Source organism: Myxocyprinus asiaticus, chromosome 30, assembly GCF_019703515.2.
Source record: "Myxocyprinus asiaticus isolate MX2 ecotype Aquarium Trade chromosome 30, UBuf_Myxa_2, whole genome shotgun sequence".
Lineage (NCBI taxonomy): Eukaryota > Metazoa > Chordata > Actinopteri > Cypriniformes > Catostomidae > Myxocyprinus > Myxocyprinus asiaticus.
Window position 1 is genome coordinate 35574443 of NC_059373.1, and position 25562 is coordinate 35600004.

Consider the following 25562-nt stretch of genomic DNA (forward strand, 5'->3'; position numbering starts at 1 on the left):
TCATTTTTCACACGTCATCGTGCTGATAAAAATGAAGTCCACATATGTGGAAATTATGGCCAAATTCCCTCAAAAGTTAAAAAAACATGTTAGTTATTTTGAATAACGTTTAACACATCTGTGGGTCATTTTGCTTCATTTTAATGTCACTTTTGTTATATTTTATTTTGTTATCACTGTACTATATGGTTCTATTCATTAACATTAGTAAATGCATTCCTATATATTTACTGTGCATTTCCACATTGAGAATAAATGTATTCATGCAAAAGCTGAAAAATGTTGCTTTCAGAGGCTCTATATGGAGATAGGATGAAAATAAAGTGCATTTCTAACTGTTCTGAGACAAGTGGAGTGGTGGCTTGGCAGTTAAGACTCTGGGTTACTGACTAGATGCTTAGGGGTTCAATCCCCAACACTGCCACGATGCCATCGTTGGGCCCTTGAGCAAGGCCCTTGACCCCATCTGCTCCAGGGGCGCCGTATCATGGCTGACCCCAGCTTGGCTGGGATATGCAAAAATTTTGGGGCAGTGGTGGCTCAACGGTTAAGGCTCTGGGTTACTGATCAGAAGGTCAGGGGTTCAAGCCCCAGCACCACCAAGATGCCACTGTTGGGCCCTATCATGGCTGACCCTGCACTCTGACACCAGCTTAGCTGGGATATGTGAAAAAAAGAATTTCACTGTATATATGCAAATGTATAATGTGTGATAAATAAATAAAATAAAAAATAAATGACACTGGTGGTTAATCATTCACTAAATAGGGAGCAAGGGTGTATCCTATAGTGAATTCACTCCTAAAATCTGACCAAAAGTTCAGTTTCATGCTGCAAATGATGTTTGGACCACTCAACATGTTTGGCAGACATGTGACAATGATAATCAGTACATAGATTCAGAATTTATCATGCAAAATTTTATTTTAACAGGGTTGGCAGTGATTTGATGGTGTTGGCCATTACTTTCAATCAGAATTATTTATTCAGCTTTATAGAAAATCGGCTGTAATGTCTATAATGTCTCAAAAACATAAATAACCAACACTCCTGGACAGATAATAAACTATTTGTGGACATATATAGTTTGGGAAACTATTTGCTCTAGAATTAAAAAAAAAAATTATTTTAGGTGCTACTAGTTACAAATCAACAAGTGAAATGGAAAATGCACACAGCAGTCACGCAGGGGTCTCAGGAGGTTCAGTAAATAAAAAGCATCAATGAAATGTAAAACACACATTTTTGGTTGGAGATCAGCAATATCAACTCGTAACATCTTGCATCCAAATGGAACACAGAATTAGCAGATATACGTAGTTCACAAATGACACCGTTTTCTGAGAGTGACGCATCAATATCATGGAAGTGCTCTTTTTATTCAGTGAGATTTAGTATTTAATTTCTCATATTGACTTTTTGTCATTTTTGTGTATGTTTGACTATAGAGGGACAGTCCTGACCCCCTGACTTGATGACTATGTAAAATTATTTGTCCCGAGATGAAGCTCAGCCTGTGTTCAGATTTGGCCTATAAATTCATAAAATGAAATAACCCTTCTGTTTGCCATGGCAAAACCCACATAACAAGGAAGGACATGTCTCCCTCCTTATGTGCCCTTATGTGAGATAACAGCATCACAAGGTCCCACACTATGAAGGCAAAAGAACAATGAAGATGTCAGCGATCATGTCTGTGCCTCTTGTTCTCTATCACTCTCTTGCTCTTTGTCCTTTTGCTGCTTTTCCTGATTTTATTTTCAAAGATAAAGAATGCCTTCAAGCCTTTGGTGGTCTGGTAACTCAACATATGGTGGAGCTGTGTGAGGTGAGTCAGGGACAAGAGGGATTGTGGGAACAGACAGGCTCTGAACGCTGTGTTCATGTGAGATCCTGCACGTATGAATGTGATACACTGAGTCACCACATCTCCATAAATGATCTGTTTCTTCCATTTTGGAAACATAGAGGACCACAATGGAAATAAGCCTTTGGCTTTTTTGTGTATATTATCCTCGACAGTTTTGAAATGTTGTATGATCTATCCTTATACAATTTTTTTATATCTTGTCTAATAAAGCAATCAATCAAAGGCTCTTCAGGTGGGAAGAGAGCACCAATCAAGTACAAAAGAATCAGAATCAGAATCAGAATCAGAATGAGCTTTATTGCCAAGTGTGCTTACACATACAAGGAATTTGTCTTGGTGACAGAAGCTTCCAGTACACAACAATACAACAGTAGAATAAAAATAAAAGCTAATAGAGAATATAAGTATATATAGAAATACACAATAAGACAAAATATATATGCTGTATATATACTGTATGTACAAATACAAATCTGTTATATACAGAAGCAAGGGAATGTAATGGCAGAAGAGGTTGGATATGTTGGATAAATATAAATAGATTAAGCAGTGTATTGCACATTAATTATTGCTCAATGGGGCAGTTTTAACTGTTCATGAGATGGATGGAGAAAAAAGATGGAGGGGAAAAAACTGTTTCTGTGCCTTACGGTTCTGGTGCTCAGAGCTCTGTAGCGTCAGCCAGAAGGCAACAGTTCAAAAGGGTAATGGGCTTGGTGAGTGGAGTCCAGAGTGATTTTTCCAGCCCTTTTCCTCACTCTGGAAGTGTATAGTTCTTGAAGGGGGGGGGGGCAACTAATATTCCACTCAGCAGTCCGAACTATCCTTAGTGGTCTTCTGGGTAGGGTTGCACCAGCTGTGCGTAAGGTCTCACGTAAGTTGGGACGTAAAATTCACACTAAGGGCTTAGTAACTACTAGTTAGTTTGTAACTAAGTCAGTGCTTAATTTGGTTGCACCACTTGTTCTCAAGGCAAGACTTAACTAGTAGGTTGTAAGCTCTACATAAAGTAATGCGTAGTCGCATATTATGACGTTTACCTGTATTGATCCAACAACCAGCCTTCATATATATACACAGAAGTATTAAAAAGCCGTGAACTTCAATCTGATCTTGTTACGGTTGATGTTCAAACCTTGTTTGTTCACGTTACTGTCAGCTGTAATAAATGATATCCCCATTAAAATATGATACGTAATAAAAGTAGATTTGATAAATAGTATATTTGCCCTGTGTAAATAACAATATATAGGAACTGTATCTAAAATAAATAAGGGGTGATAAATAAATATTAATACAACAGGCTGGAAAAACAGACATTTATTCATTTTAATATCCTATATATATATATATTTGGAATGTGTTGAAACTTGACACCGGGCGACGCACCCTGAAAACTGCACCGTTAGATCGGTTTCATGCTGAAGAGCTGCTTAAAAGTAATAAAAATGTCTCTCTCTCGTAAATGTAAATGAGTGTAAATGTCAACATCATACTGTATGTTGAAATGACTGAAGCCTGTCACGCAAAATATGAACTCATTGATGTCATAAAATATCATTCTGCTTTTTTATTCCATCAGTTACTCCTGGTCTGAGGCTTCCGTAAATATTTAGTTTATACGTTGCGTTATGTCCTATCTAAGTTTAATGGTGCAGCATTCACATATATAGTAGTGCATAAATTGTGACTTAGTGGCCATTTACACCACAACTAGGCTAAGTTCTAAAGTACGTATAGCTGGTGCAACCGGCCCCTGATGTACAATTTCATAGCTGAACCAAACCAGACAGTTACTGAAGTGCAGAGGACAGACTCGATGACCGCTGAGTAGAACTGTATCAGCAGCGCCTGTGGCAGGTTGAACTTCCTCAACAGGTGAAGGAAGTACAACCTCTGCTGGGCCTTAAAAGCTAGTGCTTATGTAAAGTTACAGTTTCGTCACCATTTATTGTGGAAGATTCACACTGATGTTTATCATACAGATGTTACAAAGTGAATAAAACAAGATTGCATGAACTTAAATAAATGCACAAATTAAGACCAGCAAACCACACTTGGCCACTAGTGAAGCTGAAGTTATTACCCTAGAATCCCTTTGACAGCAAATGCACTTCAGAATGGTCCTCGTGGCCATTACACAATAAGTTAAGATTGTAGTCAGTGATTTCAGGGAAGATGGGCTAAAGAAACAGGGTCCTGCTCATATAACCACAAAGACAGGATGCAGAAAAGATGTGCAGTGGGATGATATTTGATTTAAGCAGCTGATTTAATTAGAGGGTTGTAATGGGAAAGTAATTTGGGTGATGGCTCTTGACCAGCCACTGCATTACAATGAGACTTGATTTCCAGATATTGTGCTTCACTGTACTATACATGTCTTACCTAATGGTAAGGACAGAAAAATATAGTCTGATCCATATCTAGAAAGGACGTGTGCATTGTTCCTTCCAAGTGAATAAACAAATGAGAATGTGCAGTAAATGTCAACTTGCTGCGAGGAGAGATAAGGAGGTGGTATATATTTTGCGGTTTGTCTGCTTTGACAAAGAAAAATTATACAGATTTCTCCCTCAAAACACCAATGCACCTCCTTGCATCACTGTCAAATACAACCTTACTTGGCAAGAATTAAAATTTACCTTGATAAGATTTTGTACCAGCTAAAAGAGTCTGTGGCAGCTTGCAAAGGCTTCGGGACATGTGGATGCGAGTGTTTTTGTGTCTGTCTTATGCTGAAATGGTCAATATCCTTTAATTCACTCAAACTACAAAAATGTGTACAAAACATCTTTTGGTATGCACATATGTATTTGGTTAGTGATGGACCAAAACAAAAAGAAGCCAAACTGAATCTTATTACACACAGAAACCCTAAAACGGACAATGACATTTTTTTTTATTTTTTTTTTTAGATTTAAGACCTTTGGACAAAATAACTGTAACTAAGCACTAACTACTATCAGTTTGACTCACTTTTCTTTTGTAAACTGCTTCAATTCTCTTAGATTTGAATTTGGGTGTCCTTCTTCCAACTATTTTCTGATGGGATTCAGTGGGAGATGTACATGGATTCATTGCTGGGCACTTCAGAACAATCCACTGTTTTGTTTTTAACCATTTCTGGGTGTTTTTTGAAGTGCTTCGTGTAATAGAGCACAACAGTGCCTGCCAATTTTTCAGCCATCTTGTTTTTCCCCAGTATTATTATATTATATATTATTTCCATTCATTTTTTTTCCATAGGGATTTAATAAAGTACTTCATAAAAGAGTTCTAAGCCATGAACCAACCAACACAGTATATATATATATATACACAGTATAAATATATATATATATATATATATATATATATATATATACAGGTGCATCTCAATAAATTAGAATGTCGTGGAAAAGTTCATTTATTTCAGTAATTCAACTCAAATTGTGAAACTCGTGTATTAAATAAATTCAATGCACACAGACTGAAGTAGTTTAAGTCTTTGGTTCTTTTAATTGTGATGATTTTGGCTCACATTTAACAAAAACCCACCAATTCACTATCTCAAAAAATTAGAATACATCATAAGACCAATAAAAAAAACATTTTTAGTGAATTGTTGGCCTTCTGGAAAGTATGTTCATTTACTGTATATGTACTCAATACTTGGTAGGGGCTCCTTTTGCTTTAATTACTGCCTCAATTTGGCGTGGCATGGAGGTGATCAGTTTGTGGCACTGCTGAGGTGGTATGGAAGCCCAGGTTTCTCTGACAGTGGCCTTCAGCTGATCTGCATTTTTTGGTCTCTTGTTTCTCATTTTCCTCTTGACAATACCCCATAGATTCTCTATGGGGTTCAGGTCTGGTGAGTTTGCTGGCCAGTCAAGCACACCAACACCATGGTCATTTAGCCAACTTTTGGTGCTTTTGGCAGTGTGGGCAAGTGCCAAATCCTGCTGGAAAATGAAATCAGCATCTTTAAAAAGCTGGTCAGCAGAAGGAAGCATGAAGTGCTCCAAAATTTCTTGGTAAACGGGTGCAGTGACTTTGGTTTTCAAAAAACACAATGGACCAACACCAGCAGATGACATTGCACCCCAAATCATCACAGGCTGTGGAAACTTAACACTGGACTTCAAGCAACTTGGGCTATGAGCTTCTCCACCCTTCCTCCAGACTCTAGGACCTTGGTTTCCAAATGAAATACGAAACTTGCTCTCATCTGAAAAGAGGACTTTGGAACACTGGGCAACAATCCAGTTCTTCTTCTCCTTAGCCCAGGTAAGACGCCTCTGACGTTGTCTGTGGTTCAGGAGTGGCTTAACAAGAGGAATACGACAACTGTAGCCAAATTCCTTGACACGTCTGTGTGTGGTGGCTCTTGATGCCTTGACCCCAGCCTCAGTCCATTCCTTGTGAAGTTCACCCAAATTCTTGAATCGATTTTGCTTGACAATCATAAGGCTGCGGTTCTCTCGGTTGGTTGCGCATCTTTTTCTTCCACGCTTTTTCCTTCCACTCAACTTTCTGTTAACAGGCTTGGATACAGCACTCTGTGAACAGCCAGCTTCTTTGGCAATGAATGTTTGTGGCTTACCCTCCTTGTGAAGGGTGTCAATGATTGTCTTCTGGACAACTGTCAGATCAGCAGTCTTCCCCATGATTGTGTAGCCTAGTGAACCAAACTGAGAGACCATTTTGAAGGCTCAGGAAACCTTTGCAGGTGTTTTGAGTTGATTAGCTGATTGGCATGTCACCATATTCTAATTTTTTGAGATAGTGAATTGGTGGGTTTTTGTTAAATGTGAGCCAAAATCATCACAATTAAAAGAACCAAAGACTTAAACTACTTCAGTCTGTGTGCACTGAATTTATTTAATACACGAGTTTCACAATTTGAGTTGAATTACTGAAATAAATGAACTTTTCCACGACATTCTAATTTATTGAGATGCACCTGTATATATATATATATATATATATATATATATATATATATATATTTAAAAATATGACCAAATGACAAAGGTACAAGACTGTGTACTTAACATCTTTGATGAGGAAATGAGCTAAAATCCCATGAAGCATTGCCAATGACGTAATCAAGTTAAAAACAATAGAAAAAATATAAAACTAATGATTTAAATTTGATGATTATTAGTATGGAAACAATATATTTTGTTTATTGCAAAGTATTCAGATATATTCAAATATACAGTAAGTATATTGATAGTGTAGGGAGGCAGACTCAATTGCATCATTCGTAGTGCATCATGGAAGTGGATGGACTCTGTGGAGCTCGTTTGGTGCGCGTTGTTGGCTGTGATTCTCTGATTGGTGGACTTTTTTTCTGCTGGATCATGGATAGTTTAGTTCTTCACCAGAAATTCTGCTAATGAACAAATTTTTTAAATGAAGTTGAAATAACATGGACTGATGGCTTCATCAGAAGCATATACCATCTATTAACAACCTTGGAGCTCACGGTAGGTCTGTTTTTAAGGGTTCATAAGTTATCGTCATAATCAACTAGCTTATGGAGTAAATAAATGGGATTTTCATTTACCAAGCCAGATTGTTGCACTCTATCTTCCTGCTGGTAGGCCATGAACTTCATGACATACCTCTCTGATAGGGTTGTCACCTGTCCCATAAAAAATGGGATCGTCAAGTATTTAAAGATGAAATGATGCATCCCATATCAAATCAAATTGGGACACGAAGCCCTGACCAGATGGCCCAGTAGATGTTCTATCAGTAATTAATTGCTTTTAGAGGGCTATTAAGCATGAAATGGACTTATTTTTTCTCTTTCTGTTGCCATCGACGAGGCAATCCTGGAACTGAGTGCCTATGGCAGCCTTCAAAATGTGTACTTCCAGAGGGTACTAAGCCAGCCGAGCACTGCCACTGTTTCCTATCAGTGTTATTTTTCTATTCTACATTTCATCCAGATACATTTTTGCATATCCTGCTGAACAGAACAGCCAGTTTATCATAGGCTGATCTGGTTTGGTGCTGTTCTGTCTCATGTACCAGTGAAGCCATAATATTCACCACCAAAAAATTGGGTTCAAACAGTATACTCTTTCTGGTTAAAAGAATGGTAAAGCTGGTTAATCAAGGAAATCTTGCTTGTTAAGCTTGTCAAAAAGCCCAATGGGGACATCAGCATCCAATGGCAGGGACCAGCAACCAAATCACAAGTTCTTAAATGTAAATTCGGGAGGTGCTTGCTCATCAAATCTTCCAAACAACCTCACTCCTTCCAAACAACCTCACATCTCCATCTCCATCCTCAATCTTCTAAGAGCTTCCTCTATATATAAAGAAGTCCCTTGGGGGACCCTAAGTGAGAGGTGTATATCTTTGCTCAATTGGTGGTCCAATCTACTTCTTACAATGGCTCACAGGAATGTGACAGGAATTCTGACACACACTCACCAAGGTTTGTACTTCAACTGCCTTTGTTATGAGACACATCATTCGAGTGCTATTACCAGGATGTTCTTGGGCTTGGGTTGTCGCTTTGTCGTGGAAAATTCCACAAAACGTCTGTGCAACTCATTAACATCCACCAGGGGAGTGTGCATCGTATTGATCAGAAACACTAAAATAAAGACACTTGAAAAGGAAAAGTTGTGCTTATATGGTAAGCTAAATAAGAACTCATTAATGATTCCTCAAATACAGTGAAATAACTATTATAGTGGCTGCATGTTCCTGTTTAAGACCTTACTTTGTTCTGCAGATCCTTTAGCAATAACTCAAACCATAAGAGAAATGTATTCAAAGTCCTATAATTTCACCTCTAACTGTAGGAAGTCTTTGTACCTCATTAGAAAACTCAAATTCAGTGTAAATCACTGTGGATCATTGTGTTAATGTTGATTCAGCTATAAATCTTGCCCTCCAGAGAGTGTAATGGACCCCAAGCAGCCTGAGCTAATGATTAAACTCTAAATCCTTAGGAATGTAAAAGTTAATACCCAAATACAGCACAATAACCAGTGACAAATTCACATAGAATCTTGTAAATACATTTTAGTTAAGTTAAGAAAATTATAATTAGAAACAATTTGTTGCTACAGTGAACATTCTACTATTTGCATTAAAGCAATGTTCCGGGTTCAAAATAAGTTATACACAGTAAAACATTTACAATGCAAGTCTATGGGGCAAAGGCCTTCTTGGTTTAAAAGCAGAATTGTGCAGCTTGTTTTTTGTTAAAGAGCTTTTATAAATTATCCCATTAAAATGAGCATTATTTGAGGACTAGAAAGATTGACTTCTGTGTTACTGACATAATTCCTGTGAGTGGAAATTTCTCTATGTAAACAGTCCCTTTCTGGTAACATTACACATATCATATAAAAGTTAGACTGTTTGCATTGTCATGATAGGAGCTGAAAAATGTGATTGCATTGCTCCATTTGATTGTAAGAGCATTAATTGAATAAAATTAATTATAATTAATCGATCAATCTCAATTAATCACATACATCAAAATTTACAGAGAAAAATAAAGATAAGCCCCCAAATAAAGATCATACAATAAAAATATTATATAATATTATAAATATTACATAATCCAGATACTCAGATTGAAATATATTTGATTATTGTGGCAAATGAGTAAAGCATTGATTAACAATATAAAAAGTGACTTAAGAGGTCAATATACAGTACTATTGTTTTTATTATTATTATTATTATTCCCACATCATTGAACATAAACCTAGTCAACAGAAATCTATTTTGCAATTGAGTTCGGCAATCTGTCTTTTTATTTGTATTTGTATATACTGTATATATATTATTGTCTGTCTATGTACAAATGCATAAGACAGACACTTTTGTAGTGTCTCACTGGTTTTCAGCATCATAAACGCTGGGTTTTTTGGATGCTGCTTCAAGTTAAAAGGAGTTGAAACTTTGAAAATCACATCTTGAGATCCCTGCATAATGTTGTGCTTTATCCAGCTGTCAAGAACAGCTCTTATTGGCTCTTATTCTGTGGCTGCGCTGCCTGTGAAGTTTGTTGAGGTGCGCTGACTGCCCCTGCTGGCGCGGCTTGTAGAAATACAAAGATACATTAACTTCAAGCATGAATGGCTACGATAGTAGTAAAATACTTACTCTTATTATGCAGTTTGCACACAGGTCAGGAAGAGGCACGATTAATTGCGTTATTTTTTTAAAGCGTTATGTTTAATATAATTAGTTACACGTTAAATTAAACACAATTGTTGCTTGTTTTTGCAAAATGATGGAGACAAAATTATTGAGTAATCAATGCCACAGATGCAGCCCATAGAGCTTAACTTGTATTGAACCCAAAACATTTGTTTAGGGTATACAGAATTAATTTCAGTTGTTGTATGAAAAGGTGAAAGACTTAAATGCCTCAAGTATCTTGACTTGAATCTAAGTCATTTATTAGCCATACAAATGGGAATGTAGCAAGAAAAGTGTGTCCTTTAGTTTTAGTAATATTTTAAAATATACTTTACATAATTGAGTCCTCACAGGACAAAACTGTAATTATAAAGTGTATTATATTCCTATTTTCATCAAAGGATTAACCCATACATATCCACTGAGCCTAGAACATCTACTGGAGTTAATACAGTTCTGTAAAAAAACTGTTAACATCGGATCTGTGAACCAAAATATTTGTAACACCGGCGACTAAACAGAGCTTTAAGCATTATAATTTGAGTTAGAAGCCTATTTGTGAAATTAACAGATGAGATTTGAATTAAGGAAAACAACTAAACTCAACTGTTTATGTTGATGCGTGTGTCTTGTGACCTGCACTCTACAAAGTCATAAGATGCCTTCCTAATGCCTCCGTAGGATGATTCGCTTCTGTTGTTTTCCTCATTTGTAAGTCGCTTTGGATAAAAGTGTCTGCTAAATGAATAAATGTACACATGTAAAATGGATGCATCATAGGTTTAAATAAATGTTGTTTGAATGAAAAGTATACGTTTTTACAAAAGTTCACATTTCTGTTATTTATTTCGTAGTTCTGTTATTTATTTTCGCAGAGGGAAGTCTGCTAGCTACTATTCTCTGTTTTCATAAACCCCTCCGGTGCAATGACTGTATCAGAAGGCTAAGACTATGGTTCAGTGAGATGTTATGCTAGATTAAACTTTTATGACCAAATAAATAAATATTTAATGAATTTAAATATTTGGTTGAGTTCTACATCTACTTGTGCTCTCTAATTAAGTGTGACCGTTACATTTACAGTGTTAAAAAAAAAATGGTAAGTGCTTACCTTAAAACACTATTAGTTATAACATTATTGGAACTATTATTATTTTACTGTTTTCATCACAAACTAGGGAATACATATTCGATAGGCTTATGTTTGTTGCTTCTATGCTAAAATAAATTCTTCTACCCTAATTTAAAAAGCTAATTTCTCTACCATTTGAAATAATATGAATAGAACAGTGATTAATCACTTATTCAATGTTTTCACGGGTGTGCTAATATCACAATTTCTTAGTTTATTGTTGTTTCAATGTCTAAATTGAAGATTTTAAATAGTGAGATTAAGAAATAGCTGTAATTAATTTGAGATATTTCACTGTATTGTTGTATGGTGACCATGTCATTCTAATGAAATTGTACATGTATAACAATTTTAAAATTTAAGTCTATATATTGTTTGCAACAGTAGGTGAAAATTAGAAAGACCAAAAAAGGACAAAGACCAAAAAGATGAAAAATGTCAATACTGTGTGTGTGTGTGTGTGTGTGTGTGTGTGGGCGGGTTTGTGTGGTTTACGAAGACTTTTTTTATGTTACAAACTGGTAATTTCGAGGGTATTATGCTATAAATGTGGTGTATGAGGACATTTCTAGTGTCCCCATAATTCAGATCACTTAAAAACATACTAAACAAAGTTTTTTTGAAAATGTAAAAATGCAGAAAGTTTTTTGTGAGGGTTAGGTTTAGGGGTAGGGTTAGGGTTAGGGAATATAATCTATAGTTCGTACAGTATAAAAATCATTATTTCTATGGAGGGTCCTCATAAGGATAGCTGCACCAACATGTGTTTGTGTTTGTGTGGAGGAGGAGTTAACTTAACACAATTAAACATGTTTAAATCTTATTTTGTATTTCTTAAAGTTAAAGAGTTACTAGACCTCTAAAAGATGTGTTACTGAGGGAAAGAGAGAGAGAGATACAAACAATGAGAGAATTTAGAGACTTTTTATTTGACACAATTACAACTAATATAAACAACCAAAGTAAACCATTTACTTTTTGTTTATTGAAATTCATAAGTCACTAAAACAACTGTTTTCCTTACTTTGAAAACACACTTCTTTAAAACAGCAGTCACCTACATATTTGACTGTATCATTCGTTGAACATTTGATTCAAAATTTAGAAAAGTTCGCTTAAAGGAGCAATATGTAACATTGACATCAAGTGTTTAAAATGGGTAATGCAGTCCAAATTCAAAATATTGGACAGACTCAAAGCTCACGTGGATTGCCAGGTTGAGGAGACGCAACAGGAATGAGTAAACTGACAATGGCAAGCGTCGAGCCTTACACTGTAAGTTGATCAGCTAATGTATACATTTGCAATGTTTTTATTGTTTGCAAATTATAAACCAGCTCATGTGGATTTTTTATAACTCTGTCAATGTTGGCTAGATGTATTAATGGCTTCCATGGCAGCAGCGCATTGTGTTTGCCCGCTAACTTGTTTCAAATCTGGCAACCCTGTTTGTCGAAATACTATTGGGAAATGGGCGGTGGGCAGGATCACACAGGCCAAAACTATACCGGCTGTAGCATTGTTTTCGGAGAAGCCAGTATTTCAACTTAGCATGTTTCCTAAATCTCTGATAACATATTATGATAATTTTATGCTTTTGTACAGTAAATATATTACATATTGCACCTTTAACACATTCACATCAAAGCAGTAGAAAAAGAGGTTTGTTTCAAACAATTCACACATCTTGGCCATTACAGACTTAGACTTTTTGTAACCTCTGTGTTACCTGTAAAGCTGGCACTTGCATTTCGATGGCAAAAAAGTCAGAAAATACAATGAGGAACACACATTATATTTAGTTATCCATTCTAAATATAATGTGAAAAGAACGAAACGTCAGCCCAAGGTGAGTTTGATCTTGACTTTAGGGAAGTAGGCTACACCTGGACACAGCAGGAGGACTGAAAAGTGTGAAGTGTAGTACAGTTGTATAGAAATATTTTTTAATGGTCTCTGATCTTTTCTGTTTTTATTTTCTGTTGTTGCATTTAATTTTATGGGCATTATTAAATGTTTTAATATTACCATTTATTAAATGTATTAAACACATTAAATGTATTTATTAATTACATTAAATGTATTTCACCCATAATTTTAGATAAAATTAAACTAAATTGAATGGACAAATTGAAAATGAAGTAAAAAATAAAAACAAAATTAAAACTAATAATAACTAGGTTGTAATGACTAGCGCAGCTTTCACTTTCTTTGGTGTATGTTTGAGTGGAGGGGAAAAGCAACAAATAATTGAAATGTCAACAGAACACAATAAGCAGTGTGTTGAAGGACAGTTTTGTCTTCATACACATAAAGCATATGCTTTCATTCTGAAACCACGTTGAAATTTGTTTAGCAGGATACTAATCATTTGTTTTTTGCATTTATCTTGACAAATTGTTTTTCTTAGTTGTGAAGGTTAAAATAAGCTTAAAATATTGATGTTGAGTTTACGGTTACTATTTTAATTCAGATTCTTGAACAGATTCATTCGGACTCGACTCAGACTCGGCCTGTTATGGACTCGGCCTTGAGTCCAACTCGGCCCCTTTTGGACTTGGACTCGATCGTTTAAAGACTCAGACTTGACTCGGACTTGACTAAGGTGGACTCAAACCCAACACTACTTTCTGTTTTGCAGTTCAGCCAGTCATTTTACTGCACATAAAAACACCCTAGGCCAAGGTGTGTGTGTGTGTTGAGGCACTCAAGGCAGGTGTGTGTTCAGATGGTATTTGAGACGGGCATTGCTGGTATTCCACTGGGCACCTCAGCCCCCTCCGATCCAGAATTCCACTAATTTAAGTCCAAACGCTGCTCAGGGTGATACAGTGCAGTACAGAGCTGGCTTCTCACCAGCCCGTACACCTGATCAGCATGACGGCTTACTCCACAACACACCTGTGATGGTGATTGCTGCTGCTGATGGCTAAATTAGGGTCACATACGAGATACCCTCCTGCGATCTGATTTTAATTTGACAGGGAGTGACCTGTAACTACTCAATCTGTATTAGCTAATAAACAGTAGGCCAATATCAGCACTGTGGAGAGGTAGACAGGTGAAGCTAAATGGTTGTACGCTTTATTGATCTGACATATTGTCAGAGCACTCTAGGCAGCAACATGTGGAAATTCTCCAGCCTATGTTTAAACAAGCTTTCTCCATTAAGGATTTATCAAAACATGCAACTATAGTTTGAAATAACATGTTGATACCCTCCAGCTTTTAAAATCTAAGTTTAGTACATATAAAGACCTTTATGTGAATGGTAATTTTGCATCTTTTGAGTATCTAACAACAAATTTTAACTTTCCTTGTGTAACAGAAGCCACCAGGTACATGATAGCTGTGCAGTATTTGTAAACCTCACTCCCCTGGCCTCAAGAGGTGCACTAGCGATTGACACTAGGGGCTGTAGCCTTTAGCCTCCTCATTAGTGCGCCCGTCTCCCATGCTGGCTGATGCCATTTTGAATACCACTCAGAGCGGGACCAGTTACACTTGCAACATATGTTCAGATACCTACAGTTTCAGAGATTTCGTTAATCTTATTTTGCCTGCTTTCCATCATTACCTACTGACTCTTTCTCTCTTAGATAATTTATAAAAAGTTCGACCCTGTTTTAAGGAGAATATTGGTATAGTGCACTCGCTTGTTAGTACAAATAATATGATAACTCTGACCTCATTAAGACAGCAATGGGAGGAGGAACTCAACATACAACTATCAGATGAGCTGTGGCAGAACATCATCAACAAAATACACTCATCTTCAGTTTGTCTATGACATACAATTATCCAGTTCAAAATTGTTCACCATCTGCACTGTTCTAAAGTAAGTTTGGAAAAATAAACCAGATGTTGAAAATGTGTGCGAATGGTGTAGAACAGAACCAGGCATTCTCTAGCATATGTTTATAATGTTCAAAAATATGTTTTTGTCTTTTCTCCTTTTTTTCTCCTTTTTCCTAACCCTACTTCAGGAACTCCACAGAAGTAGCCCATGTACTGAAACGGCGACTTTCACAACACTTTTGGCTAGACATCTTGTTCTAATTAAATGGAAGGATATACCCCAACCAACCTTTTAACACGGGATCAATGCATGTATCACCTGGCAATGGAACCCATTCGCTACTCTGCACATTGATTGAAAATAGACATATCTAATTTAAAATGAACTATTTAACCAAGCGGCTGTCAGTTACTTCATCTCTCTAGCGGCTGCCGTGTCTGTCCCATCCCCAGCAGCCACTGAGTCTGTTCCTCTCCCAGCGGCCACCAACAAACAATCCCTTCCCTAGCGGCCACTAAACCATCTATGCCTAACTTCAAGTCCCTACCTGTCCCACCGTGCCTCGCTGCCCTGTCAACCCCGCCAGGCCTAGCTCCCTCCTCTAAGTCACCTCCTTGTTTTCCCCCTCCCACCCTCCCATGGTCTGTCCTGCCCATTCTGCTGGTCCCGTTCTGTATTTTTCCACCGATTCCACCCTGGACCTGGACATTGTCAGTGCCCCCCTTGGCCCTTCTGACCTAGTTTCGACACCAAGTGTGTCCGGGGGGGTGGAGAGGGGTGTACTGTCATGATCCTGCCCTAATCTCTGTTCCGTTGGTGCATGTGTCATTGTGCTTCCTTATCCCTCATGTGTTTACAGGTGACACGTGGAGGACTAGAGCAGCGTCTCCTTAGTTGCGCTCATACACACCACTCATCTGTTGATCAGCTGTACTTGTTCCCTATCACCCTCACCATTCTTAAGCTCCAGCGACTGCTCTGCTGTGGCCTGCAAGAGATTTTAGAAATAGAACAGAATTTGGCCCGCTAATGAAATGTTTTGATAAAATTCATATTCTGAACACTGGGTGACACTATCGTGTACAGAGCACATTTTACAGCACAGTAATCCACTGGAGGCGCATTTTCTTCACTGTCGCCACCAGCTTTATCCACCATCTTCATCCAATGGCAAAGTTCAAAAAGAGTTTGGAATCCTCCAGATTCCACAGATGAAGCACCACGCAAAAATAATGATGCATTTGTTATAGGACTGGTATCAGGTTAGATACATTGCTCATGTACTTGTTTTTGTTAAAATGTCCCGATACCACGCATCATACAACTGAGTAGAGATGCCATTGTGCGAGCACCGAATTGAGTTTATTGAGCACGCCCAGAAACATCCCCTGTAGTGCTGGAAAGTTTCATTAATTGTAGTGAATTGGTTCGTTCTGATGTTTCATTGAAACATTAAAAATAATGATTCATGGACTTCCCAGTACCATTTGAGTGTAAGGAAATAAGAGAGAGCGTTCAGAACACTCATGCATCTCTCTGCTGGTACTGCGCATGTTCAGCTCGTACTTGCGTGTCAACCAAATTCAATGGAGCACAATAATTTGTATCAAATTATAAACTTATTTATAACCCAAGTTACAACAGAACATGTGGATGGATTATAAATAATAATAATAAATTAATTGAATCATCTCATAGCAGGAAATTGTAATCTCTGTTCTGATTGTTGTGATGCCTCACACCCAACACAGCTCAAATGCAGCTCTATTTGCTTTACAGTGACACAGAATTGACATAAAACAAATTTAAATGCAAAATTCAAGGGTAATGAAAGTAACAAGCTCTTACCGATTATAATTTTTCATATAGAAATGTTACATTACTGCAGTGTCAGAAATTTACTTTTCCATAAATGGGTATATTTGTACACTGGATTTAATATTCAGTGGGATTTTTATGTCTATGAGGACACTTTTATGTAATAAACATGTGAACATGTGTTATGCTACTCTTTAAAGTAGAGTTTTAATAACTATATCAGATATAATATACAAAATAAATATAGAAAGCAGGGCATTTTGTGACCCCACATTTTGGACTTTAGGGCATTGTTTTCACTTTTGGGGACATTTTTACCCCGAGCAAGCCCCGCTTAATTTCTGACCCTACATCACTGTTCTATTACAAGTGTTCTTGGTCAGAGAAATGTCCTTTATTAACACAAAGTGTGATTAAAACTCACAAAATATTACGCATAAAGATGATGCAATAGTGGCAATCTAGTTGCTTACATTTTTTTTCAGTTGTTACAGCGATGCTGTATAATAAAACAATTATAAGAACAGACCAAGAAGACTCAGCTGTGACCAGACAGCGCTGATGATGATGGTGTTGTGTGTGTGTGTGTTGTAACTTGCAACATTGTAAAATTAGGATGAGAAAGTGCGGGCCAGGAAATAAGGTGAAAAACGGAGCGGAGCCACAAAGAGCTGAGTGACGTCAGAGGCAGAGTGGAATTAAGGCACACGATAGCAAATTAGCAATGCTAACGTTAGCAGCTGTGGCTATGAACGAGCAATCGTTATTATAGTTCAAAAGGGCAAACAGTCAAAGTTATCTTATGCAAGATTAAAAAAAAAACTGTAAAGCTGATTCTAAACAAGTCGCGTTTGTCATCCATCACCGTGACAGCAAGTGGACTTTTGAAGCTGAAATAATGAGTGGATTAGCTATGCTGTTTCAATCAGCAAGAGAGGATTCACAGAAAACCTGGATGTATTTTACCAACTTACTTGGCAAAGAGGATGGATTATATGCGTCACGGCCAGGCACAGGGGAGAAGGCTACTAATGTTACATTAGGTAAGACACAAAGTTTTGTTTTCACAACTTGTAAATTAACTTTTTAATAGCAATCAGCTGTGAAATCGGTGTCAATCGGGTCTGTGTCTCCCGTCCGGGTCCCAGCTTTCAAATTATAGATGGGTCCAGTCTGGTCCGGGTCCGGCATTTCTTGGTTCTGCATGGGTACAGGTCCAAGCTGTCAAATAATAGACGGGTCCGGTTCGGTCCGGCTAGTACATTTCCAGGTCTCTTTGGGTTCGGGCACAAATTTTTGGACCCATAAAGACCTCTACACCTGACGCCCAAAACAGAGTTCTCAAAGGGACAGGGCAGGGTACAGGGCAAAAGATACAGAAACCAGAGAGGGTTTAGACACCAAGAGGGATCCGGTGGACAGCCAAGAGACCACTGGGGAGCTGGCAGACAACCAGGGGACCAGGGCGGATCCAGCGGATGGCCAAGGGACCACTGGAGATCTGATGAACAGCCAGGGGACCACTGGAGATCCGGTAGATGGCCAGGGGATGAGGGACGAGGGACGGCTTAGAGACCAGGGCAGACCAGGTGGGCAGCCAGGAGATGAGGGACGGCCCGGAGATCAGAGAGAGCACAAAGGTAGCCAAAAGACCACTGGGGCTCCTGCGGATGGCCAGGAGACCACTGGGGATCCGGCGGACAATCAGGAGACCACTGGGGATCTGGCAGACGGCCAGGAGACCAGGGCAGACCAGGTGGGATGCCAGGAGATGTGAGACGGCCCGGAGATTAGGGAGGGCCAGGCGAGGCACCAGGAGACCATTTGAGCGAGAGCGGAGCCGCTGGGGACTCGGGCAGAGTCATTGGGGACTCAGGCAATGTGTATATTCTAATTCTTGAAAACAACACCTGGATCTCAGTTTTGAAAACGAATGCAGATATACAACATAAAGAGTTATTTCCTCTACTGTACAACAATGCTTTGCGATTAGTACACGCAAATCTTTCTAAGTAGAGGGCATGACCTCCACATTAACACCAGTTTCCTGATATCAAAGGCATCACTTTACAAACACATCAAAGGGATTTCTAAATAAAACCTTTAATCACTTTAGTCTTGGCACATGTCCTATTGTCCAATCTCTTTAAAGACACTCTGGAAGCACACAAGAAAAACAGCTTTTAGGGAACAAAAGCACTCAAATAAACTTTCCAGGAAAATCTGGCATTGTAATGACATAGAAATGTGGTCTGCTAGGGCAAAATCAGGACTCAGAATGAGGGAGGCAGGTTGGATCATGGGAAAGGAGCTGTTTGCGTGAGGTGACCCTTTGGTGTGATCAGAGACCAGGCTCTAAAAATATTTATATGGCTTAAGTTTGGATAAATGAAACTGGGCCTAGAACAGTGGAAAAAGGCACCTCATTCCCAAGGCAGTGTGATCTGAAATACTTCCGTACTAAATATATTGGCGCGTGATGTTAGTGCACTGTATTATGCGTGCATGCATGCTTGCACTGTGGTGCAGAGGAAATGAGCAATTTTTGGAAGGAATGTTCGACTGGAATCATATTACTGATTATTATTATTGACACTACAAACATCTGCCTATTTAAACATCTGGCTGTGTGTATTACTTAATCCACTTTCCTGGTTCTATTGTGCATAATTCATCAGTGCACGTTATTCCATCTTAAAAAAAAATCTTTCTAATCTTTCATCAAAATATTTAATTTAAAATATTTATAGAAAACTTTGTAATCTTTCATCAAAATATAAACAAAAAAATATAACTTGCTTCACCTAGCGTTAAGGTTGTCAGTTAAATTACTGATGTAAATGTTCACTGACGAAGGTTTTTGTTATTTTGACAACGTTAACGAAGACAAGATGCAAAAGACACATCATGACGATAATCAAACTCTTTTACTTAAAACATACTGCAACTGTACATCCATAACATTAACATAATATTTCAACTTACATCTGTACAGACAATGAAGAGACACAATATCCTAAACTGTCTAAATGTGAGGTATTCACTACAAAGTAACTTCTAAAAGTAGCTAATAATTCTGCATATTCGTTATATGCTAATATGTCAGGAGCTCAGGTTTTCAGGATAGTTTTATCATGTTGTTTAATTTTAAATAACTTTTAGCCATACATTGTCTTCTGTGAGGGGTTTTTATCCCTCTAAATGGCCACCATAGCTGGACCACCCTCAGCTGAGCAGTTCTTTACAATGTAATTACATATACTCATTAAAGCCACCAGCCTCTTGACCTGCATCTCGGCTTTTCATAGTTTTCATTACTGCTCCCAGGTATCCAGTGGCTGCCGTCATTGTTTTCGATGAGCTGAGCTCTGGAAAATGAGACAATAATTGCTTTTTCAGTGTCCCTGTGTAACATGGAGAACAGCAGACAACAGCACATTCTCAGATTGCATGAGATATTTGATTTGTGCAGTACTGGGTGTGTGTATTGCCCAGATCCAAATGGCCCAGCTCAAACCTCTTCGCTGTTGGTCCATTTTAGGGCTCTCTGCCCAGCCATACCAAAGTATCTGTGCAGTCAGGGGTAGTGAGGGAGAACGGTGTGGAACTGAGTTAAGTGTATGAGAAAGAAATGGGTTTGGAACAAGGAATGAGGAAAAGAGAATGAGATGTATTGTGAGTTTCTGTGTTTGAGTCCGTTGCCTCATGCAGCTCTGCCTGAATCAGTGGCCAAATTAAACCAATAGTATTTTTAAAAAAAACTGAAAATGTAATCAGTACTATATTTGCTAAACTTGACTTAAACATTTTCTTTAACATGTTGAACACTATATATATATATATATATATATGCAGATTTATTTTGCTTTCTCTATATCCATGACGTTTGTCCCCCATGTTCTGCCCTGCCCCTGTGAAATGCATACACATGGCATACACTGACCCTCCCAGAGGATCCTGGGACATGCTGCACTGGAGAAGGAGGCTTGGTTTGCAGCACGTAGCTGCAGTATTTGTACTCCCCAGTGACAGGAGGACAAACAGGATTGGGCATATTTGGTCATCATTCCCCTCCACAGTCCCTGAGGGATCTCTGTTGCAGACGAAGGCCCAGACAGGGACAAGAGGCCATTCGGAAGGCTCATACCACAATGCTGCCCTCTTATACCCACTGTCAAGAACAGTATTGTTATTATTTTAATGTTTCAGTTGCAGCTCATTTTACATTGTGGGAAATGAAAGAAAGAAAATATTTAGCATAGTGTTTGTGATGTAGTCTAGGGAACGCAGTGAAATTATTTTATTGTAATAAAAGCATTGGTAAGGAAAACATCCTAAAAGATTTATCTAATTTTACTGTGAACACGTGTCATCCTGCACTGAACTCAAATGCAGTTGCCCCAAAAAGTACTTTGACACATAGAACTGAAGTGTGTGATATCTGCACCATTATCAGCAAATGGAATTGCACAAATTATAATTGTTCCCAAAAAGGTTTCCCCAAACACTCCTCCTGTCTTGCATTGGTCAAATAAACAGATAGTCCCACCACAAACTCACACCATTAGTTAAGCCAATCTTGCGATGTCAGGCTGATCCAGTGTGCTTAATCAAACTGAGCAACGTTCTGATTGCACCACAGATTCGCAGTGTTTACACTTTTCATGGATGTCAACCTACAAATTGACTTTATATATGCACTAAAATCACCTTGGAATCAGTTGATTAAAATTTGTTGCAAAATGGCTATGTATACTGAATACTATATATACTGTATATACTGTGTGTGTGTGTGTATATATATATATATATATATATATATACACAAAATTTGTTTTAGTTGAAAATTATTCAAAATAACTAACAGGTTTTCAACTTTTGAGGAAATAAGGTCCCATTTTCCACATATGTGGACTTCATATTTATCAGCGTGCTGACGCGTGAAAAATTTATGGATTTTTTTAAGCATCATATCAAACGAAACTAGAGATGCTACTCTTTACAAACAAACAGGTTTTAATAAAAAAACTTAGAGGTTTCTTACCAGAGGCACTTTTGTTGGTGCTGCCCCCATAGGAGTGCTTCACGGAAATCAACGTCACACTGTTGTGTCATGTGATGCGATGCAGCATAAGTTTAACCCTTAAATGACAGTGTAGAGTCTCGTGAACAATATTCAGTTGGTTTTAACTCATTTAAATTATGTGTTGCATATAGCTAGGCCAAAATTCAACATCCACACACGTGGACGCGGGGTTGCACGAGGTTAATAAATAATAATAGTCTAAAAATAATCATAGCTCATGCAGGCATCTTACTATAAGTGAATTAGCAGGAAGCACAAGAACAACATTTTTTGCCATCATTTCAGAGACTTTGTAAATGTAAAGTTTGGGCAGGGGGCATTTTCATTTTCATTTCTATTCCTTTTAGACACTTTTTTTTAAAAGTATGCTCTCTGAAAGCTTATGACCGTGTTGTTTACAAGAAATCCCACTTCACCTTATTTCCCCTCAATGTGGCTTTGCACAATGCACCATCTTGATAATGCGACAGCATTCTGCTTTTACCTTCTGTAAGGAGATGACAGAAGGTCATCCAGGACTCATGTCCTCCCCTGCAGCACATATCCGGCTCATTTGCAGGCACAGGACATGAGGGTTGATCTTAATCACCATGTAGATCAGATAGTATTGTGTGTATAATCAGGGCAGTAGCAAGGTAATCTGGGCCCCCTGACTGTATATTGCTCTTGGCCCCTTTCCTATTAAAAAATACAGTTTAGAATTTGTTGTGGGGCCCCCCTGGACCTTTGGGCTCCTAGAATCATTACCACCTTTCACCCCACTAGCTATGGCCCTGTGCATAAGACAGACACATGATGTGTACATTGAAACACTTGCTATCTTGATCAGCTGTTGACAAAAATACACCATAGGCCTGAGGGCTGATTATTGTAATGTTTCTACTAAAGAGATATACATGTTATGATGACTTTACACTACAAGCAGTGTGAATGCTGTGGAGGAAGTCCATTCATATGTGCGTATCATATAAAATAATCTTTGGTAGAGAATGTGTCGATTATTCTCCTGGGAAGGAGAGTAACTCTTAAATTTCCTCCCAAAAAACTGGATAAACAATTTTCATCATTCCCACCTCATAGACCAATGAATTTCCATGGCTTTTACAGTCTTTAGTTCAAGTCCTCCATTACCAGTGTTGGGTGTAATCTGATTACAAATTATTTGCTGTAATATAATTATTTTCTATCAAAAAGTAGTGCAACGCATTACATTTTAAATTCTTGTAATCAGATTACATTTACTGACTTTCAGTTCAGTTAATTACTTTTAAATACATTACTTGGGATATACATTTCTCAAATAATGTTAAGTAGAATACAATAAAAATATTAAATATTAAATATGAGTTTGTGTTCCTGTAACAGCTCAAAGCAGTGCACCCCCTAACGAGTCTATGAAAAGGTGGAAAATATACATTATTTTGAATTTTTTGAGTGTAACAACAAAAACTTTTCAGTTAATAGTGTTTTGTAAAGTAACTAAAATGTAAAGTAACTAGTAATGTAATTACTTTTTCAATGAAGTAATCAGTAAAGTAAGCTTATTACAATTTTAGAGAATTAATTAGTAATTTGTAGTGGATTACTTTTTTGAGTAACTTAACCAACACAGTCCATTACTGGATAGGAATTTGTAAAAAAGATATTGATATTGCACTGACAAAGAGCAATTTTTAGCTGATTGAATCTTTTAGAGCATAGAATATAGAAATTTCCATGACTTTTCTGTGACTTTCTAACATTTTTGTTGAGGACTGTAAAGCACAATTTAAAGATTACCTGATGTATCCAGGTTTTCCTTGCCTTTATTTCTAGTGAAAAATGTCAGAAGTCGTTTCAATTACTATTATTATGTTTGCCAATTATGTGACTGGTTTTTGCTGTGACTTGCTTGTTATGTAAGGAGTTTATAGACAATCAGTTGTCTATTAAAACTGTAGAAATAACAGCTTGGCACTGTTTCATTAAACACAGCCATATAAAAGACATGCACTGTTGGGGTCAGCCAAACATTACTCATCCTCTCTATCTCTTTCTAAAGCAGTGTGGGCTTACAGTAATATTACTGTCTGCAGCACTGTGTGTGTCCAGATCTTTGTTGATGTCAGTCTTCAGCAGATTTTTATTTACCTTGAAATGTCCACAAAGACATTTAAGTAAAACTATAGCTCCATGACATTTTAGGAGCCCAACAAAAGAATAGTTTATGTTGTGGTAAAATAGATATACTTTTGAGAGTCAAATCTGATTCCCTTATCCACAGAATGATTTGATCAAAAGAGAAAATGAGATAGACTGTAAAATAGGAACTTGGAGAAAGAGTAAGATAGAGAATGTGAAGTGGTAGAGAAAGTTTGTTCTGTGTGTGACTGTGGGTGGTGTAAAAGGAAACAACAGAAATTCTGAGGCAAATCCAATTGGTAAACTGGTGCTTATGACGTTGATCACCATCATTGCCCCCTTCCTAAACTGGTGGTCATCATTTATTTCAAAAGTTTTACTCTTGAAAACTCTTAAAAGAAATCAATACAACCTGGTCTCATGAGAAGTTGTAATAATTGTACAAGTGTGCCAGTTGATTAGCGCCACCAACATGCTGGATTGAGCAGCTGCAGCAGCTCTGGAAAAATGACAAAAAAAGTTATTATTTCCTTGGTTTGTCAGTTTTCATGGCAGTGCTTTTCATGCTGTTTAAAATAGTTTTAGATAGTTTTAATAATATAGGACATGGCTGACAATGCTTGAAATTCAATTTGAACTACACACATAACTATGTGTAAATGTTTATTTAGAGCAACAAAATCAATGAAAACAAAGTTGGCCATAATGTGTGCAGAAGTGAATAGAAGTTAAAACATCAGGGAAAATCAGGTAACTACAGCAATAAAATTACATATTTTAAATAGGTCCTATAAACACAACACCTCGAAATATATATTTGTAAACAAATGTAAAAAATATACACATACCTCTTAGAGAGCAGAGATCTTTGCAGATAGGATGGTTTGATTATTTTCCAGATTAATTGCTCATATGTTCACTCTATTCGAGTTTTTGCGTCTTTATATCTGCAGTGTTTGAATTCCTTCCCCAGCAGATTATTCTTGAGAAAAGTGAAAAGCCATAATGATTTGTCAAGCACTGTTTCTGCTATAATTACACTAAATAAGCCTCGAAGACTCAAATAGCAACAAAGCAATATTTTTCATAACTTATTTTCTGCGTTTCTGTCAGGTGTGACCATTATTCAGCAAGGTGTGATCTGTGTCTAATAATACTGTTATAAGAAGCGGCACTCAAGTACCCAGCAATGATTTGTGTTATGAATAAATTATGCAGATCAGTTTGTACTGCTTAACTTTAATTCTTGACAATTTTAGATACACTACTGTTATTTTATTTGGTGTAACTTTCAGTTATTTGTCTTTTTGTAATTATTCAGAGCTCATTTTATACTTAATATGTTGTTTTTATTTTTCACCATCTTTGTGATTTGTATGTTAAATGAACAGGTCCACACGTGTTGCGTGTTCTCTTGTGTGTTTGGGATAGAAAATACCATTAGGCTGTGTAGAATTAAAAAATAAAAATCATAAAAGTTCCTTAATATTATGACTTGATCATATATTTTTCACCTGTTTGTGCCTTCAAGGGCCCCACCCAGGTATGTTGGGGCCCTAGGTGGTTGACT

The 25562-nt window shown here is 37.4% G+C and overlaps 1 long non-coding RNA gene across 1 annotated transcript; it reads right to left on the minus strand.

The window, feature by feature from the left end:
* Nucleotides 1-19715: 19715 nt before the first annotated feature.
* On the minus strand, nucleotides 19716-24997 carry LOC127420793 (uncharacterized). Its single transcript, XR_007893877.1, has 3 exons — nucleotides 24841-24997; nucleotides 21830-24491; nucleotides 19716-20956 (listed from the first exon to the last, which is right to left on the minus strand). It is a non-coding gene; the product is annotated as an uncharacterized LOC127420793 (long non-coding RNA).
* Nucleotides 24998-25562: the final 565 nt, after the last annotated feature.